Source organism: Hermetia illucens, chromosome 6, assembly GCF_905115235.1.
Source record: "Hermetia illucens chromosome 6, iHerIll2.2.curated.20191125, whole genome shotgun sequence".
Taxonomy (NCBI): Eukaryota; Metazoa; Arthropoda; class Insecta; order Diptera; family Stratiomyidae; genus Hermetia; species Hermetia illucens.
The window spans coordinates 58,278,714-58,300,312 of record NC_051854.1 but is presented as its reverse complement, the minus strand read 5'-3'; the positions used below and the strand labels follow the sequence as shown (position 1 = coordinate 58,300,312).

Sequence of the window (21,599 nt, the reverse complement as noted above, 5' to 3'; positions counted from 1 at the left end):
ATTTGCTTCACTCCCGGATTCGATGTTGAACGAAACGAAAAGTTTTTACTATGTAGCAGGCCATAAACGATGGCTCTCAAGCTTTATTCACGACCCACATGTGTATAATTGGCATTCTTTGGTGGAACAATAATGTACATGTTATTCCACAGCACTGACCTTGTCCCATATAGGGTAATAGATGTTGCATAACTACACAACAAGTGAAACTCAAATTGAGTGGGAACACTCAACGCCGCAATATCCTGAAAGTTCCGTGACCCCATGTGGAAGTGTTTGTAATGCGCATTGGTACCACTTTTCCCCAAGTCAAGCATTCGATGAGACAAAGCTCTTGCTGAGCTCCGTAATAAAAGGATGTGTCCAGGACGAAATTGCTCCAATTGAAAATTCTGTGTTACGGCGTAAACTCTGAAAGATATTTGACCGCAGATTCAGGCAACAGTAAACAGTGCACACTTCATCAACCAAGGAGCACTTGCTTAGAATCCTCTAGGACATACTGAGTGGTAGTCACAATACGCCTATAAAGTAGTTACATCGTTTCATTTCCGGTCTGTAATAAGCAAACTGTTAACAATCGTGACAAAAAGTGATAGTTTCAATTGTAATTGAGGACAATCTTAATACTTATATTTTGCTGTACCAAAATCTGTGATCTTTATTGAATTTTCGGTTTTAATTGGGAAGTTTTTAAGTGAATAGAAATTCTTTGGTGCCAGGACATTTTTAGGATACCCTGCTACTCTGTTAATATTTCACCTTTTCTTTGAAATTTCTTATTCGTAAGATTTAAATATGATGTGAATTGTTGTTATTGCTGTTGTCGCTTGTGAACGTCTGCAAAATTCAGTGTTTTATTCTTCGGAAAAGTGTTTTAGTGATTTAGGTAAGTATCTTTGCATATTTATGGCATGGAGGATGGTTCTGCACATAAACTGGGTGTTAGGTTATTTAAATATTTAAATGATGGAAGCAGGGTACCATTGAATGAAAACTAGAAGGCTTCAGGATTCGAATATTTGTTACCCATGTCTCTCCGACTTAGTCCCTCTGAACACTTCTCAGGCCGATTTCTTAAGTACATGGGTACATATATAGAGTTTCTCAATTGCTACAAATCTCCAAGGTTTGCTAATAATTGATTACCTATTGTGGTAGGATTTTGTGTCTAAATCTACCTATAAATTGTTGTTCTTTATTTAGGGATGTGACGGCTCAAATAATCGGCAATACTTTCTAACAGGGTATAAAAGTTTCCAAAAAAAATCCGTTTACTACAGTAATTTCTGTTACTTTCAAGTAAAGTTAGTTTGGAACTTGTGCAGAAATGCCTATATAAACGTTTCAATTTCATAGGAAAATAAATAGCACATGATAAAGGTGAACTTTACTTGAGGTGATTTCTTTATATGTAATTTAGTCATAAAAATTTTAAGAACATCCTGAATATTCGCCTAAAGAGTATTCCCCTTCGCATTCCATTATAGCTTGTTTAAGCTATTGCGAGAAAATCCTTTATATTTAGGTCAATTCCTGGTAGTCAGGTTTATTTATTCATCTCTAACAAACTTTTTTTTGCCCAAAGAAACGATGACTTTAACGTTGTAATTTCTTCGTTTAGTCGATAATTTAGTTGAATACTAAGTAACAATCGCCGTTCCATCGTAGAAATCTCAGTACCTTAGTGCCTTAGTTGCTCGTTTATTTTGTCTTTATTTCATTCCTTCTTAAAATTAACAGAAATGTCTTTTTCCGAATCGTTCCATTGGACCAAGTTATATTTAAGATACTTTTCGATTATAAGATTTATTCTTTCCAAAGTATTATTCGCACCTTTTCTCCTCTAGCATTGTGCATAATGCAACTCTTGAGAAAGTGGCTTTTCTTTACTGGATACGTTCATATCTTTTCGCCATGACTGCAAAGGTATGGAATTCAAGGTGTATAGTAAGTGGTTATTTTCTTGCTTACGGCCCAATTTATGGCTATCAGTTCCAATGAGATATATTCATTTATGTTCTTTGCTTTCAAGTTCTTACTTCAGCTCTTTGGCCACTGTCTTAGTGCTGAATTTCAGTGCAAATTTTTCCCTCCATATTCATAGAATATGGAGGAACTTATCGTACAAGTTAGTCCTGGTTTCTCTTTCCTTCTTGAAATATTTATTATTATCGGTTGAGTTTTTTCGCCCCTTTTAGTTCTAGTGACTTTAATCAAGTGTTCTGCCTTCCTTTTTCTGAATTCATTTGCCTTTCTAGGTTTTAGGGTTGCAATTTGAAAATTGATGGTTTTTAAGGTTTTGTGTAAAACAAAACATTCAATGTCTGTCTGTCTGATAGTTTGTCTGTCACATGCACTTTTCTCCAAAACGGCTAAATCGATCCGAACGAAATTTGGTGGACAGATGGGAACTATGAAACCCCTCGCATACAGCGAGCGGCATAAATTTAGGTGGAGTTTAAAGGGGGGCTCCCCATACATCCACATTCAAACAATTTTTTCACCGGATGTAGCCGTGTAGGATATCAATTGAAAGGTCTCTATTTGTGCTTCCCGAAACTGATGTTAGTTTTGGCGTTAATTTCAAAATGCGTAAGTAAGAAGTCAAAATGTACGCGCTTCTAGTTGGACAGGACTCATTTTCGGAAACTACCCAACCTAAAAATTCGAAAAAAATCAGGTGCGCTTAGACGAAATCTAGACCTCAAAATATGTCCTGTTGCGATATCTGCTCAAATAAACTTACTAATAGTATATTACTAACTTTCAAAAATTTACTGAAAAACCCCCTTAAATTCATTCTAGGACTTCTGAATTTTGCACCAGCATAGAGGAAAATATTTCCTATATACGTGCTAAATTGTATCGAAATCTGGCTATTAACGCCAAAGTTCTAGCAGTTCAAACTTAGCACTTTCGTGCGATTTAACTGCTTCCAAAGCTATTCAAATAAGATTCTGACGTCATAACTAACGGGAATAATTGACATTCGCGTCAAATATTAAGGTAGCATTTATAAAAAATCTACTTATTTGCAGCCCTTTTTAATGTTTTGTGTAAAACACTTATGTGAAATATAATCTTCGAGAGATGTCCCATTCCCGTATCTACTCAAATAAATTTACTAATAGTATATTATCAACTTTTAGAAATTGACTAAAAAACTCCCCTTAGGTTCATTCTAAGTGTACTAAATTTTGCACCGACATAGAGCCTCGTGCATAAACGTGCCAAGCTTCATGAAAATCCAACTATTAGTGTCAAAGTTAGAGCAGTTCAAACTTATCGATTTCGTGCCAACTAATAGCATCCTAAGCCATACAAATAAGATGCTGACGTCATAATTAACGAGAATAATTCAATTCGAGTGAAATATTAAAATTTCATTCAAGAAGAATCTAACTCTCCCCAGCCTTTTTTTATATTTGCTGTAGGTTACATTCTTGGTATTTGCAATAATATTAAACTCAGAGTGTGAAGCGTATGAGGTTGACTATTATCAACGCAGGGGTTTCCATCAAATGATTTATTTAAATCGTTTTCTAAAAAATAGAGGGCTTTAAATTTTTGAGTAATGTGACACGGAGCTGTCGTGCACTCGCCGCTCCTCACATATTTCTCTTTTTCTTCAGCCTTTGTCCCGTTCACAAGCGGGGTCGGCGCATCGTGATCGGTTTCGTCATTTTATTTTATCAAATGCCTGATCAGGATGTAATTGCGAGGCCTTTAAATCTCCATCCAGCGTATCTTGTTTATCATTGACTTCGGTGTTCACACCAATATTGGTAAGTGAATTCTCGTTAGCGTGAATTACGTGGCCACACCATCGAAAACGCCTCTCTCTCAGTTTTTCCACGATAGGTGCAAACCCATATCGATCGGGGATATTTTCATTTCAGACGTGATCAAAACATGTCACGCCACCAGTGCAATGCAACATCTTCGTCCCCATTACCGCAAGACGCCGTTCATTATCTTTTATAGTCGGCCAACACTCAGAACTATAGAGAGCGGCATTGGATGGCATCCATTGGCTGATAGCATTGACTCGAGATATTTAAATCGCTGAGTTCTGGCAAACGCCGCAACCTGCCCAGAACTGAGCGATTTCAATTTCTCGGGTCAATGCTATCAGCCAATGGAGAACTAGGTTATGCTCCTCACATAGAGAAACTAAAAACTTTTTATACCTGAAGCGTCAAGCTTCCGGTTTCCCGACTTGTTTGTATTTTCAGTCGCTCAGTTTTTCCGGGGAAGAGGCTTTCTGCTCTTGGGTATTTCGTTGAAATCTTAGATATTGAGGCTACTCCACCCCTATCTACTTTCCTAAGTTATTCTCTTTTCTATTTTGGAAACCATTCACCCGTGTTATATTCTTCGGTAAATTAATGTAAAATAGTTGGCTGGCTCTCGAAATAGTTGAGATGTTTTGGCAAATGTTCCATAGTCAGTTTATTTGCTTATATATGCACATTAAAGCATCGAAAATACCAAAGTTCATGGCAGAGATGTGAAAAATATGCTGCTCCTATTTGCAATCGGTTATATTATATATAATGACGAATTGAGTGCAGTTAAGACACTCGCGATGTATGTACTATTCCGTATCCTCAAGCAACTGACTAGCCTAAAATAGGGGCAGTGATTAGAAATAAAAACTGTTCTTATGGGTGGTGACCAAAGTAACTTGAAGTTTATTTAAACGGATCCAAAATGGATTTAAATTTCACTTTCTTTGTCTTATCTTTGTCCGGATCCAATTAGATACCAGAATAGACAACCACGGGGGTACTACAATTATTAGACATCGCCGTAGGAAGGCCATTTGCCCAACTCCTGAAACCTTTTCACTGCACAATTTCTTGATAGTAATGTATTTTTCAAAAGTATCCATCCAGTTTCACTTAAACTGGTTCTCACTGTAAACAAAAGAGTTGATCCGTACAAATACTTGATTTGTGTCCAAAATTCGTACAGTTCGTATCAACATATTATAACAACCTGTTGACTTTTCTTAAAATCAAACAAGTGTAAACCGAATGTTGCCAAGTGCTTGGACAGTCTCACCTAAGCTTTAAACGAAATAAAAGACTTGTGTGCTTGAACCATGTTGAATGTTTATTGTCTTGAACACTTACAGATTACAGATTACAATGAGTTGTATTTCTTATCCTATTTGATTCTAAATACGACCATTAGAAAGTGATTTTATGATGACTAGGAACATGGAAAGAATATTTCAATAAAACACCAACCAACAAGTTGACTGCAGAAATTGGCAAGTCCTAGACTCCAAAAATATAGTTGGGACACATAACATTTTGGTTTTAAATTTGATAGATTTTCAACGTAAAAAAATTGACAAAAATAAGATAAATCTGTCCTAAGTTTTCAAATGCATACCTCTCATACTAAACAATCTCTAATTTCTCTGAGGGTGATGCCTCCTCCTCTTACCCAGCCTTTGCTGCAATATCTAACCTTCTTCTTCCTTTTCTTCAGACTTTGTCCCGTTCACAAGCGGGGTCGGTTCGCCGTTTCGCTGCTTTTTTCTAAAAACAGCCTTTTTCTGGATGCAGTCGCAAGCCTTTTAGTCGCTTACCATCGACTTCGATGTTCTGATCAATCTTGGCAAGTAAATTCTCGTTAGCGAGAATTATGTGACCATACCATCGAAGACAGCTCTCTCGCAATTTTTCCCACAATTGCAACTCCAAAACGAACGTGTCATGCCACTAACCCAACGCAACATCTTTGTCACAGTTACCGCAGACCCCGTTCATTGTCTTTCATAGTTGGCCAACACTCGGAACCATAGAGGGCGACAGGACGAACAAAATTGAGGGAAATTCCAAATTTGAGACGTTCGTTGATACGTCCATCACACAGAATACTAGTTGTAGAACGCCACTTCATCCAGGTTGTGTTAATGCGTAAAGCAATTTTATAACGCGGTTTTCTGTTGACTGATAGCATTGACACGAGATATTTAAATCGCTCAGTTCTGGGTAGATCACTGTCGCTGCCAGTGATTCTTCCAGTATCACGGGGATCGGTCGTCAAAAATTCATTTGTATTTAGGTTCAATCTGAGACTGAATTGCATGATCATTCCATTTTTGGACAAGTTGCCGAAGACCATTTTTAGGCAAGTTGTTTAAGATCATTTTTGCTATTAGACGCTAGGACGCTGGACATTAGATGATACACCCGTCACACTTTCCGGATCGTGGTAGAGCAATTGAATCAGCGCACGAGTTCTTCTGGCACTAAGTCTTGCCGTAGAGCATACCAAATGAGTTCATGTGGCACACGGTCAAACGCTTTCTCTAGATCCAGGAATGCAATATAAAGAGGGCGATACTTCTCATGGCGTTTCTCCATGAGTAACAGCGCAACGTGTATTGCGTCGGTAGCTCTGCAGTTCTTGATAAATCCGGCTTGATTCACGGTTATTTCAACCAGTTCGTCAATGCAGTTGTCAAGAATGTGTTCGAAAATCTTCATTGTATGGGAAAGTAACTGAATCGGACAGTAAATTAAACATTCTGCTGGACTACCTTTCTTCTTTCATATTGGAACTGTCGCACTTTCTTGTCAATCAGATGGTGTTTTACCTTCCTCAATAACTCGATGAAAGAATTCACTGAGCCACAGTGTCGGTTTCCCCATTTCATTCGCTTTTTATAGCTGCGTTTATTTCATTCATTTTATTGAAGTGGAGGATGAACAAACTCTTCATTTGAAAACAGCTTCAAATATTCTCGCCATCTATCCGTCTTGGTTCGCCGGTCGGTAAGCAAAGTATCATTCTTGTCATTACAACACAAGTGTTCGCTATCCTGTGCGCGTTCGTGTCGGCTTTGGGCAAGTCAATACACATCTCTCTCTCACCATCCCCAGTATCCAGTTTATTGTAAAGATCTTTGTAATGGACTGTTCGGGTGACAGCGATCGCTTTCTTTGCTTCCCGGTTGGCATTCTTAAAAATTGGCCAATTGGTGAGCATCTTATCATCGACAAACTTGTGGTAGACGCGTTTTTTTTCACGGACTTTAATTTGAAATTCGCCATTCCAAAGCCAAGTGTCTCGATTGATGTACCGCTTACCTGGCTTGGTGACCCCGAGGTTGCAGAGTTTCTTCTCACGAAGCCGCCACCATCGTTCCTCACACTGTTTTATCGGTGGCTTCATTCGCAGGACGGCAATCAATGACTTATGTTGAGGTGCGTTGGTCCCATAGAGAACGGCTTTGCAATCAGTGACGAAGGTAAATTATCGGCCTCTTCTGAAAATATGATCGATTTGCGTTTTGCTATAACCACCATAAACTGTAGGAAGATGAGACAATCGTTTGATAAACAATGTATTTATAAGTAAATGGCCCCCTCATTGCGGCCTCCAAACCCTTTTCCTCATGGTACCTGTTACCGTCAGCCATTTCAGCCGCATGACCATTAAGATCGGCGATCAGCAGGTACGTTGCAGCGCAGATATAAATGTGCCTTTTCCGAAGGGCTTTTGAGAGTTCCTTGGTCATTCCAGTTAGGGTGCCAATATTTATCGTGAAGATATGTATCTGTTTTGCTCGGACTAACTTACTTACGTCCTGACGCCGTCCATGCATTATGAGCCCATTTCTCGTCGACACAGGTGAACTCCCTAGCATTTTTCCGAGGCTTTTTACTCGATCCGGTCATGTTGTTTTTAACGACGTTGGATGCATTCTCTTGATCGGCCTGTCACGCGACCTATTACCAAGAGAGATCAGGTATGATTTAGCATAGTGAAATAACCCCAACTACACTTTATTTATCTCTTTTCCTGATCTCAGCACTTTAGTTTTGTTTTACTAAGTATAGTACGAAGAACGTTGCCTCAAACCCTCTTCCTTTACCAGGGTTTGGGACTGCAAACTATGTTTATAGTATGGTGGATTTTGCTGCACTATCCAATACTGTTTAAATACTATCTTCACTTTGTGATCTCTCCTATAAAAGCAATCGAATTCTAATTTTAGGCTGGAGGTATAACTTGTTTCTATAGAATTATAGAATTTTAAAAAGTTTAATGGTGTAGGAGTACAATTATGTGTGAATTCTCCATATATATTTGTTTCCAAGGATTAAATGTCTATTCAGGGGCATATTATAATGGATGATGAAAGTGAAATGCAAATGGTCGACGGCGTGATAAATCACTTCTATACTAACTAGGCACTGAGGTTTTTAACAGATGGCATAGATGGGTGAGCTTTACCATATTAAGCATTTTAAGAAGTCATTTCTCTTAAAACTGACGGAATCTTGGCCTACCGTTTCCCAGATATCTAACAACAATTACATAAAGCGTGCCATTTTAACTTAAATTTTTCTGGTGCACGAAACTTGGGTTCGATTAGCATTGGATTAGTTAATGAGGCTAGGATCTTTTACAATGGAAGATCCATAAGACCGAGAGCTTGAGTCCTGATGTTGAAATGGTTAGAAGCAACTATTCTGACACAATTCTATTTCCAGGAATTTGTTACTGCTTCTTTACAATACCAGATTTATGTCGAGAAAAAAAAACATCATAGTCGCCTCTGCTTACTTACCCTTGAAGTTTTGTGTCCTCAATCGACCCAAAAACTACGGGATCTGGCAGCGTATGCAGTATCAACTGTTCCCGCATTCTTAATAGGTTGTGTTTGTTAGGGGAGTGCAAATGCATCCTTGCAGAGAGAAGCTATTTGATTTCGTCACTGGTTTCATGACTGCAAACGGAGGGTGCGCCCTTGTATTCGTAGGGATAATAAGAAATGAAGTAACTAACCTAACAATTTGCACTTTAAAGTTGGTAGAGTTGATGTTAAATTGGCGGGTGCTAGATGAAATCTCACTGCCAGATCATTGATACCCAGGATTCAGTCTTGCAGACAATAAAGTGCAGTTCCTTAGGTGACTACGGGCACCTTTGGCGATAGAAGAAAAACCAAGAACTCTGAATCGCGCACTTTTAGAGTGCTTTGACGATGGTTGTACTATTTCCTGAGGCGAACGCGGTGGTGGAACCCAGAACTGCCAAAGCTCAAGAAATCGAGCGGACAAATTCTTAATCATGCTTGCAAAAACATTAAGAAAGAAGACTGGTTAAACTTTCAAAACTTCTTGAATATAAGAGGCTCGTTATGTGTTTGAAATGAAATTCTTTCAGAACAGTGTGAGGAACCTGAAGGAAAATAGACACTTCAATGTTGTCCTTGAAAGGGAAGCTTCGACTAAGTTACAGTCTCTTAGAAAACCAGATTGGAATTTGTACAGAGTCCGGTGGAAGTACACCATCCGGGGAAACAAATGAAAGAAGTGAAAAATGAAGAGTTGGCAGTTGCCGCAAACCCTTCAACTAGAAAGTGTTGCAAGAGGAATTAGAACAATATGTTACAAAGGAAAGTGAGAGCTGCCATCCTGTCCTTTAAATATTTCAATGTCATCCATACCAGGTGGATGATAGTTTGGCTGTGCCCCGTTCTAAAAACATTGTGATCGCGCCAGGGAGCATGATGTCGATGGTACGTCAATAAAGGAGATCTATACTATGCTATCACGGAGACCGTTATCTGCTGAAGTGGGTATCATCGCTACCTGACAACGAATGCAATCATACAATGTCCTCAAAGAAGTGTGTTAACGCCACATGTGTGGAGTATCTTGTTGGACTCGTTATTCACACGTAGCTACGCTAGCGTTCTCGGAGCAGTAGGTACAAATATACAACCTGCCGTTGATTTGAATGACAGTTGCTGCCTCAGGCATAGACTTTCAATAAATCCAAATATTTATTGAAAGTCCATGCTAAATATGGTATTATTTAGAAAAACGAGAAACTGAATGAACTTTGCCTTCCAGAGATAAGGGGTATAACCCTTAAACTCTCCGGAGAAGTGAAATACCTGGGAGTCATTTTAGATAAGAAGCTTCATTGGTACAAACAAGTAGAGGATAGAATGAAATGTGCTCTCGCTGCTTATCGACTGTGTAGACAAACTTTTGCCTCGACATAGGGACTCAGGTCTCATTTAGGAATGTAGATATAGGATGCTATCATAAGGTGAAGGTTCGCTTAGTCATCCGGGATGGGATGGAATGAAGTGAGGAAAAGTTTTCCACCGCAAACTAGCCTTACTTCGAGGAACTGTTTAGGTCCACGGGGAAATAAAGGAAATAAGGGGCACAGAGCATTGGAAGAGCTATTGTAAGAATTGAATTCAGTTCTGATTCGTGGGTGCTCATACTGCTGTTTGCGAGAAGATGTGAACTTATCCGGAAATGTAGGGCAAACTGGGAAAACCCAGAAGAATGTGTGGCGGGGTATACTGAAGTATTCTACGCCGATGATTCAAAAACAGAATAGGATTCTGGAATAAAGGTCTACCTCTCGAGTAAAAACTTTGTATTCGCGTCAATATGCAATGGTCATTTAGGCTGAATTCGGTGCGATACTAGGAATTCCAGGTGTTAGGTGTTGAACACACCAAACTTTTCCTGTCAGAACATAACAGACGTACTGCAAAGTTTATTCTGTCCAAAAACAGAAAGACTTGCAAGAAGACTTGCAGGAAGACTTACAACTTTCTTGAATTTTAAAATGAAATCGTCACGCAGTTACTATTTAATAAGTAGGGTGGCTATTTGCTATTTCCTTGAATGCAAACCTATCCTGGACTTTCAGTTTAGGGAAAGAGAGAACATTTCTATGTATTCCAACCGAAGGAGTCTAATTTTTTTGCTCATATAAAGGTCAAAAATAAGAAACAGGACTATTCATGGTTTCCGCCTTAATCTATATTAATAGTCGGCAGCCTCCTGTTTATTTTCAGATTTTCCGATTGGGTAATTTCTGAGAATGGGTCCGCGAAAGGAATGATCACTTTCGGGGAGTGTAGGCCCCAACCTGTCCAACAAATGTCAAAACTAAGACCGCCTCGAAAAGTACTAACCGAGACCTTTCATTTGATACCCCAGATCGCTATATTTGATGAAAAAAATACACTCCCTTTAGCAGCCCTGATGTAGTTCCCAGTTTTTTCTCAAATTTGGTGTCAATCGCTATAACCGTTTCCGAGAAAAATGCGTGTGACAGGTAGACAGTAAACCGTTTTAATACTTTAATTTAATTACACTAAACTTTAAAAAGCAACCTGCCATACAAGAATTTCAGACATCCGATTGGATACCTCTGGAGTCCCTTACGACTCGCATTGATGTTCTAACCCATGTAAAACAACGGCGGTGCAGCTCCCCCTCGGACACCACCTTGCCGTGGTGGGGGAGCTTGTGGTAGTTTACTACTACCCTAAGTTTGTCCGAAAAACATGAAGATGGAAACAACGGATTGTAACTCTCCAAGTGGTATGAAGTACCAAAGTTTGAATCCACCCGCGATTCTGAGAAATCAGGTCGTGGCCAGAGCACGGATTTTGGAGGCTTCACCTAATTTATGTTCCTCCACGGAGAAATCTGTGGAAGACAGGCTCTTCACTTCAGTGGAAAACTTATACCCGGTGTCTACGACGCCGTCAGCCAAAAAGGATAGTTCAGCAACTCCCTTGATGAGAGCAGCTGGAAATCTGTCTACGGCCGATTGGTCGGTGACACTGTTACCTAACTCTTCCAAAATACGAGGGAGGAAGGCTCGGCAGAAGCAAACTTCAGCCGGAAAGGATAGGGGACTACAGGCTTGCTTGTCCAAACCTTCTCCTCCGCCTGTACCCGGAAAAACGGAAGAAAGGGAAGCTGCTAATGTGGACGTAACTGGTCTAACGCCGGTATATGAAAATAGATCCATGCAGCCCGGACTCCATGAACCTGGTAGGGCTTCTAGCCGCCGACAACGGAAGGCACTGCAAAAGAAGGCGAAGTTTCTTGGGAATGAAAACATGGACGTTGCTACACCACTAAGTGTGGCGATATCCAGAGAAATCGGACGCAAGAAAGCGGAACTTTCGATGGAAGGTGAACGCAGCAGACTTTTCAACTAGCGGCGGTTTTCATATGAGGCTGCACTTATGGCTACAAACATAAGAGTTAGTCAAATCAACCTGCAGTATGCCAAAGCTTCTTCGTATCTACTGCTGGAAAAGCTGGGAAAGTTGCAGGGCTGTCCTTATATATTTCTGGTTCAAGAGCGATGGGTTCGTTTTAACAGAATCTGTGGCATTAGATCAGTTAAAGGGACCAGGATCTTCTTCGATGAAAGATCTTCGAGACCGAGGGCCTGTGTTCTGATGTCAAAATTGTTAGAGGCAACCATGCTGAGATAATTCTGTTCACAGTACCTTTTGGGGTCAACTTATAATACCAGGTTAATGTTACGAGGCGAAACGTTAATGTTGCCTCTGCCTACTTACCTATGATTCTTTGTGCCCTCCGCCGACGCAAGAACTAAGGGATCTGGTAGTGTATGCAGAATCAAGCGGCCTTGAACTTTTAATAGATTGTGATGCGAACGTTCAGTATATTTGTTGGGGCAGTAGCAAATGCACAAATGTAATCCTGGAGGAGAGAAGCTGTTTGATTTTATCACTTCAGCTAGTCTGATGACCGCGAACGTAGGGTGCACTCCTACGCTCGTGGGGCCAAGAAGAAGTGAAGTAATTGACCTAACATTCTTCACTTCAAAGTTAGAGTTGATTTGAAACTGGTGAGTACTAGATGAAGTCTCACTCTCAGATCACCGTTACTTAGAATTTAGTCTAACTATTACTATTATTATTATTCTTGGCGACAAAGTTGAGCTCCCTAGGCGACTAACGACTCCTTTGGCGATAGAAGATGAATTGAAAACTTTGAATCGCACACTTTTAGAGTGCTTTGAAGAGGCTTGCCCTATTTCCCGAGGCCAAAGTGGTGAAATGGTTGAATGGTGGAACCGAGAACTGCAGAGACTCAGGGAATCAACCAGACGACTTCCAAATCGTGCTTGTAAAAACAATAAAGATGAAGACTGGCTAAACTTTCAGAGCTCACAGCGTGATAATAAGAGGCTCGTAAAACGTTCGAAACGAGATTCTTTTAGGGCAGACCGTGAGGAACTGGAAGGTGAAAAAGAGACTTCTAGGTTGTGCAGAGTCTTTAATAAGGATGCGTCGGCCAAGTCGGACTCTCTTAGAAAACCAGATGGTAGTTTCACGAGCTCCAGAGTTTGGTCTATACAGACTCTCTTGGAAGTACACCACCTGGAAGGACAGGTCCCAGAAGTGGGAAGAAGAGAATTGGCGGTTTCTGCAAACCATTCAACACGAAGGTATTGCAAGGGGAATTGGGACACTGCGAGAGCGGTTGTTACCAATGAAAAAGCGAGAACTCCTATACTATCATTTGAACAATTCAAAGCACCTGGTATGGATGGCATCTACCCAGCGATTCTAAAGGAGGGTATAGAGCACTTAGAGAAACTTCTAAGAAATATTTTTCGACGATGTCTTTCTCTGGGCTACGTGCCTTCCTTTTGGCAAAAGGTGAAGGTAGTCTTGATACCAAAGCCCGGGAAAGATGACTATTCTAATCCTCAGAACTTCAGACAAATCAGCCTAACATCATTTTCGCTAAAATGTCGGGAGAGACTGGTTGAGCGTCACATTCGCAAGAAGGTGCTAAAGTCGCACCCGCTAAATGAAAGCCAACATGCTTACCAACGTGGAAAGTCCTGTGAGTCTGCTCTTCATTCTTTGGTTTCAAAGATAGAGGATGCAACTCTGAAGGGTAAGTACGCGATGATCGCGCACAATGAAGGGACTTTTGACTGTGCGCCCTTCCAACAGCTCTGTGATGTCAGACAGCATGGTGTTGACGAAACTCTAATAAAGTGAATCTACGCTATGCTAACGAGGAGATTATTGTGTGGTGAAGTGGGTGTTGATCGCTACTTAACAACGGAAGCGACGAAAGATTGCCCTCAAGGAGGTGTGCGATCACCACTTCTACTATGCGAACTGCAAAATCTGCCAATACACGTTCCAGCTTATGCGGATGACGTGGCTGTACTAGCTGTTGGTCGATATCTCGGAATGGTGTGTAGAAATACACGCGCCGTTGATTTGATTGACAGTTGGTGTCTCGGGCATGGACTTTCAGTAAATCCAAATAAAGCCACAATGGTATTATTTACAAAACGGACGAAACTGAATGGGCTTTGTCTTCCAGAGATGAAGGGTACATCTATTCTAGACAAGAAGCTTCTTTGGAACAAACATGTTGAGGTAAGGATGAAACGAGCTCTCACAGCTTATGGGCTGTGTAGGCGGACCTTTGACTTGACATGGGGACTTAGGCCTCAGGTAGTAATATGGATATATGTTGCTATCATTAGGCCGATGTTCGCTTATGCATTCGTAGTGTGGTGGGTTAAGGTGAAACAGACGGGTTTCCGCTGTAAACTAACCACACTGCAGAGAACTGTGTGTCTGGGTATCACCGGTGGCATGAGCACCACATCCGGCGCAGCTCTGAATGCATTACTCAATTTGCAGCCCTTTGATTTGTTTATTCAGAGCACTGCAATGAGAGCGGTTCATAGACTAATTCGATTAGATCTACGGAAAAACAATGGACGTGGGGGGCACAAAGCATTGGAAGAGTCATTGGGAGAATTGAATCTAGTTTTCACGATGCCTTCCGAATCCCAGATCCCCATACATCTGTTTGGTAGAACATATGATGTTATCTTGAAACGGAGAGAAAACTGGGACGAACCAGAAGAGTCTACCTCTCGAATAAAAACGAGAAGTGGGCTTTTCCTCGGGGACAATACACAATGGTCTTTCAGGCTGAAGTGTATGCGATCCTAAAGTCTGCAACCTGGATGATTGACGAGACCAATTGAATTCTGTTTCCAGATTAAATATGGTGGATTTACTCTGGATACCTGGTCATTGTGGTGTAGAGGCAAATGAAATTTCGGATGCGTTAGCAAAAGAGGCTTTGCCTCTCCCCACCTCAAACACACACACACATATGGTGGTGCAACCACCATGCTGCATGCTGACGACATTGCCTCCTACAGGGTACTGCAATCCTGTACGTTAAAGACCGTTACGGTCTTTAATGACGTACTTTAACACATTTTAAGGCTCTGATCCAATTGAATTGTTGCAGCAACGATTATTATGAATCCTGCATGTACTCTGAAGCATATATTTCACCTTTCCGGATGGCAACAACAAATATAATATAAAATAGTTATACACACCTGCTTTTTCGAAACCGAAAGCTTTAGGGTATGATACCTTGCCATTTCCAAAAAATAATCTCATTGATACGGCGGATTGAAGGTTGAAGTATCCTCTCATTTAACGTAAATATATGATCTATTTTCCGCAACCAACTAATTTTGCTTGTTTTAACTCCTCTTTGCGCTCATATATTGACGAGTGGGAGACTGTTATTGCGAGGAGAATAATTCAATTGAGTATATTATACAAATTTAACCCAATTCTGTTGTGGCGGTCAAGGTCTCGGTTGATACTCATATGGCGAATTGAGAATTCCTGTTTTTTCAGAATTTACTTGCCAACCATGCTGTTTTCTAGATTACCTATAAACGTATATCCGTGGTATACGGGGAGAAGTTAATATTGTGGTTAAGATGAAATTGATTTGCTTTTGCAAGTACTTATCCAAACCTGGGATTTTCCTAGTTCCCTCTAAACGTGCAAACCCTGAACTAAAGTGGTGTTAGCATATCATTTATTAAGCCAACATTAAAAAAATCTCCCGTGTGGATACACTTGAAACCATTATTAGATGATTAAGTTGTAATGGGAGCTAATTAAAAAACACATCAAAACAGAATGCCCTCCGAAAATGCTGAAATTGCCCTGAAAATAGATTTTAATTACTTTCTCTTCAATATGACCAACAATAAATATTCATTCAGGCGTGAACCCTTTATGGATTTATATCACCTGCTATCTCCACCAATTAATTAAAAAGCGACAAGCACACAAATAGGCGTAGGTGAAAATCATTCATTACCGAACTGTTTGTCAATATTATTGGAAGTTGGAAAACTGCTTTGATATGCATCCAAAACAAGCTTAATGAAAAATCGTCCGGACGTAAAGAATTTCTCCCCTTCCTATGGGTTTTTAAAGTTTATTTACTAAAAGTCTATCAAAATTAACAATGCATGGATCCAATAAAAGCGTTATAAGGGGGATCTTAATAAACACCAAATATGTTATAATTGAATTAATTTGGGGACTTGTAATGTCCTAAAAATTAATTCAGATTAATGAGAGAATTAGTCTAGGTAACAAAATTAATTATATTATGCTGCAATATATTACAACATCACTATTTAAGGGAGAATGGTCAGCAAACTCAGTAGTTCATCCTTATGGAAATATACACATAAATCTAATCCAGTCCTACTGGACACTTACTGGCTAATGACTACCTACCTTACTTTTTTAAGGTTTTGTTTGCGAAAGTGATGTTTTCTTTAGCGGACCCATTCTTAGAAACTACCCAACTGAAAAATCTGAAAAGAATCATCAAGCTGCCTCCATATAGCGTCGAGACCTCAAAATACCCCCCCCCCCTCCCGTCCCCTACCGTAAAATTAAGTTAATAATAGTATATTACCATACTTTGGGAGAAATTGAGAAAAAACTCCCCTTAATTTTATCCTAGAGTTATAATAATATAGAAGATAATATGAAGTGTATTATCTCCAAGTTTGATCAAAATCATCATCATTAATGGCGCAACAATCGGTATCCGGTCTAAGCCTGCGTTAATAAGGAACTCCAGACAACTCGGTTTTGCGCCGAGGTCCACCAATTCGATATCCGTAAAAGTTGTCTGGCGTCCTGAACTATGACATCGCTCCACCTCAGGCAGAGTTTGCCTCGTCTTCGTTTCCTACCATAGATATTGCCTTTATAGGCTTTCCGGGGTTGATCATCCTCATCCATACGGATTAAGTGACCCGCCGACCGTAACCTATTGAGCCGGATTTTATCCACAACCTGACGGTCATGGTATCGCTCATAGATTTCGTCATTGTGTAGGCTACGGAATCGTCCATCCTCATGTAGGGGGCCAAAAATTCTTCGGAGGATTCTTCTCTCGAACGCGGGTAAGAGTTCGCAATTTTTCTTCCTAAGAACCCAAGTCTCTGAGGAATATATGAGGACTGGCAAGATCATTGTCTTGTACAGTAAGAGCTTTGACCCTATGGTGAGACGTTTCGAGCGGAACAGTTTTTGTAAGCTGAAATTAGCTCTTTTAGCTGTTATCGATTGCGATTTTTGATCCAAGATAGGAGAAATTTTCAAGAGTCTCAAAGTTGTAATCTTTTATCTTCTTATCTTCATTGTTTTCGTTTGACCAGTGCGATTCGATATTGTTCGTTCTTTTAGTTTTGGCGCTGACGTTCCCACCATGTACTTGGTCTTGCCTTCATTAATGTGCAGCCCGCGATCTCGCACCGCCTGCTCGATCTGGATGAAGGCAGTTTGTACGTCTCGGGTCGGCCCTCCCATGATGTCGATATCCTTAGCATAGGCCAGTAGTTGGGTGGACTTAAAGAGGATTGTACCTCTTGCATTTACCTCAGGATCACGGATCACTTGCTCGAGGGCCAGGTTAAAGAAGACGCATGATAGGGCATCCCCTTGTCATAGACCGTTGTTGATGTTGAATGGTCTTGAGAGTGATCCTGCTGCTTTTATCTGACCACGCACATTGGTCAGGGTCAGCCTAGTCAGTCTTATCAATTTCGTCGGGATATCGAATTCTCTCATGGCCGTGTACAGATTTGCTGGTTGGCCATACGGAGAATATTTGATAGATGTTACTCAGCAACGTGATACCTCCATAATTGCTGCACTGTGTGATATCTCCCTTTTTATGTATGAGACAGATAATGCCTCGTTGCCAGTCGTCAGGCATTGATTCGCTGTCCCACACCTTGAGCGTAAGTTGATGAACCACTTAGTGTAATAGGTCGCCTCCATATTTAACCAATTCGGCTGTAATTCCATCAGCTCCTGGCGACTTATGATTTTTAAGTCGATGAATTTCACGGACTGTTTCTTCTTCTTGGTGGTGGCAGTATTTGCCCGTCGTCTTCAGTTGGCGGAACCTCCAACTCGCCGATGTTCTGGTTGTTCAGTAGCTCATCAAAGTACTCAACCCGTCGCTGCAATATGCCCATTCTGTCGGAAATCAGATTTCCCTCTTTGTCTCGGCAGGATGAGCATCGAGGTGTATAAGGTTTCATCCTGCTAACTTGTTGGTAAAACTTGCGCGCCTGGTGCGGTTGCTCCCTGTACTTTTCTAGTTCACAGACCTGTTGGTTCTCCAAGGCTGCCTTTTTCCGTCTGTGAAGTCGCTTCTCCGCATGCCGGAGTTCGTGATAAGTCTCCGTGCCTGCGTTCTTTGAGAATGCAACATTACTCGGTATGCGGCATTCTTCCATTCCGTTCCTAGCTTACATTCTAGCCGAATCCGAATCTTTTTGCGGCTGCAGCCAAGTATGTTTGTGGCCGTATTTATGATAATGTTCTTTAGGTGGTTGTGAAGGTCATTTGTTGATGCTTCATCTCTATTGATTGCGGTTATTGCAGCATCCATTTCCCTCTCATAGGTGTCGCGGAGGGCTGTGTTGTGGATGGCTTCAGTGTTAACTCTAACCTGATTGTCTGAGGGGATTCTGGGTGGTGTTGTTATTAGAGTTCGCAGCACCATGCCAACGAGATAGTGATCCGGGTCTATATTGGCCCCCCTATATGTTCTGACATTCATCATGGTTGAGAGGTGGGGGCGTTCGATCAACACGTGGTCAATTTGGTTGAAAATAGTCCCATCTGAAGAGACTCACGTCACGCTTTCCGCGCAAACCAGGTCCTTCCAACAACCACTTCGTGTGACACTACTAATTGAATGATCCGCAGTCCGTTATCATTTGTATTTTGGTGTAAGCTATGGGAGCAACATATCGCCTGAATACGGGCTCCTTTCCTACTTGGCTGTTAAAATGGTAAGAAACCGTCAAGCCGTCATCGCCTGACATGTTTTTTTAAGTTTGGGTGCTAAGCCCTAAACAAGGGGCCGTGGACCAAAAAAAGAGGGAGTAAGTTGCTCTCAATTTGGTCCGGTCCAGCATTAAGTTGATGCGGACTTAGGACCCAATAATTCTCAAAAAATATTTTTAGCTCTGGCCACGCTCTGGTCAATAAGGCGGATTTGCGCTCAATATGGTTCGTAGTCAGGTCGCGTTCTGCGAATTATATAAAGGAGCACTCAACATCTGTGAGCCGCTTCGGTCACGCTGCTCCCAAGGCAGAGGTGAGACAACGTCTGACGATTTACTTCTGCCCTGGTAAGAAAGCGTAAAGCCGTCATCGCCTGACATTTTTTTTTGTTAAAATTCCCAAGTATGATTTTGATATCATATCTGGGACAGGCTTCGAGGGTTTGTTCTACTGATTCGTAGTAGATATCCTTCTCCGACTCTGAAGTCTCCGCTGTAGGGGTGTGAACGCTAATGAGGCTTATATTTCTAAACTTTCCTCGCAAGCGCAGAGTGCATAGCCGTTCGCTTATGTTTTCAAAGCCGATAACAGCATGTTTCATTTTTTGGCTGACTAAGAAACTGGTTAACTGGATGGCGACTATATTATATGGTGTAGCGACTCTTCTCCAGGAAACCAGTCCCTGTCCAACGCATCTCCTGTAACGCTGTTACATCAGCCCTATATTGGGACAGTGTATCGGCTAGCTGTTCATCAGCTTCATCTCTATACAGGGCGCGCACGTTCCATGAGAAAATGCGCAAATCGTTTTTCCCTTGTCGTTGCCGGGTTCGTCGTTGTGTAATCCGTCCAGTCCGAGGTTTTTGTTGTGGCTTCGTAGCAAGTTGTTTTCGGCGTAGGGTTGTCATCCCTACTCAACCTCCAGCCTGGAGGACCAGTTGGTACAGTTTGTCCCGTTTTTAGGCGCGGGAGATTCGCCTTCATCCTTCACCGTCTGCAGCTTTTCGTTGAGAAAGAGCTCTCGTCGGTCACCACGTGGAGATACGGTTTGGTAGTATAGCTGTTGATGTTGGTTCAGCAGGCGTTTCCCACGTTTTATGCTCCATCGTGGGTACCAATCCATGTTTTGCCCTGGGACCTACACTACCTTTTGGTCATCCAAATTAATTCAATAATAGTATATTACCTCATTCTGAGGGAAATTGAGAAAAAACTCCCCTTAATTGTATCCTGGAGTTATAATGATATAGAATATAATATTAAGCATGTTATTCCCCAAGTTTGGTGAAAATCATACTATTACTTACACTTACCGTGTCAATTTACTGCAACTAAATATCAACATCACACTAAAGTGAACAGTCAGACATGTGAAACGAACAAAACCTTTCGTAGCTGAAGCGCCGAGCTGTCGCTTTCCCGACTTCTTGTATTGTATATTCCTTTCTTTGTTCTAGTCCACTTATTTTTTCCCGGTTACTAGTGGGTAGGGGTGTAACAGACACTTTTCTAGACGTTACCATGCCTGCCAGTCACTGCGTGGCGTTTGGAAAGAATCAAAGGTAATTTGGTTGGATGTGGACATGCCACATACGATCGATTTCTATTTCCCTGAGGGATAGGCTCTGCATATGTCGAGGGCTAACTTCTGTCCAACAGATGAATCCGAAAGTGATTAAAGATATGAAAAAGACAAGAGAAAATTTGCACGTGTTGTAGGGTATTTACACAATCGGACTGTGCTTCAGTTTCGTTATCTCACATTTAACGCTGGTCAAGTGATAAGCTCACAGCACCGAGCCAAACATATGATGAGCAGAGGTACCCATGACGGCTGGGATTCGAACCCAGATGGCGAGACTGAGAGGCTGAAGCTCGGCCTCCTTAAACATGGCGCCATTGCGCCATAGTTTTATTAAAATGAAGAACAGGATTGTGAGCGAAGTTAGATAGGCTGGAGGTGATGGCATTGCTTAGATAGACAACATGTCTGATCGTAAGAAACGGAGTTAAGTTGATATTGAGAGATGGGTTCTTGGCACTAGAAGACATTTTCGAAGTTATCATCATTCTGTTCCCGCAGAAAACAATGGTTGGTAAAGTATTGGCAAAGCTCGTCTAAATATAAATTAAGAAGAAGTTTCCCTTCGTGGAGGCGTAACCGAAGAGCTGATCGATATATTGGATGATCTTGATGGGATTATGGTGATGGTTTAGAGTTGGTTTAGGAACGTCTGCTGTGGAGAGCGGGAAGAGAGTTATGAAAAGGACGGAACCTTGTGGAGTTATAGCAGAACTGGTATATGGAGAGGAGAGTGGTTGCTGAAGGTTCAATCGGGCTTGTTGGATTGGGGGGCGGGGGCGGTCGAAAATGATTATTTCTTTAACGGGCCCATTCTCAGAAACCACCCAACCGAAAAATCTGAAAAAAATCCGGAAGCTGCCACTATATAGCACCTAGGCTCCGAAATATCCTCCATACCGATATCTATCCAAGTAAAGTTGATAATAGTATCTTACTAAAGTTTTCAGAAATTGGCTGCAAAACCCCCTTTAAGTTCATCCTAGCACCACG

The 21,599-nt window shown here is 41.2% G+C and overlaps 2 protein-coding genes across 2 annotated transcripts in view; both read left to right on the top strand.

Moving 5' to 3' along the window:
- The window catches only part of LOC119660020 (diacylglycerol kinase eta-like), a 201,138-nt gene that overhangs the window by 90,116 nt on the left and 89,423 nt on the right, over positions 1–21,599 (top strand). The gene's annotated exons all lie outside the window — the stretch shown is intronic.
- The window catches only part of LOC119659606 (diacylglycerol kinase eta), a 240,514-nt gene continuing 219,589 nt past the window's right edge, over positions 675–21,599 (top strand). The window contains exon 1 of the mRNA XM_038067777.1: positions 675–889. The gene's annotated coding sequence lies outside the window, so the exon portion shown is untranslated. The remainder of the gene's footprint in view (positions 890–21,599) is intronic.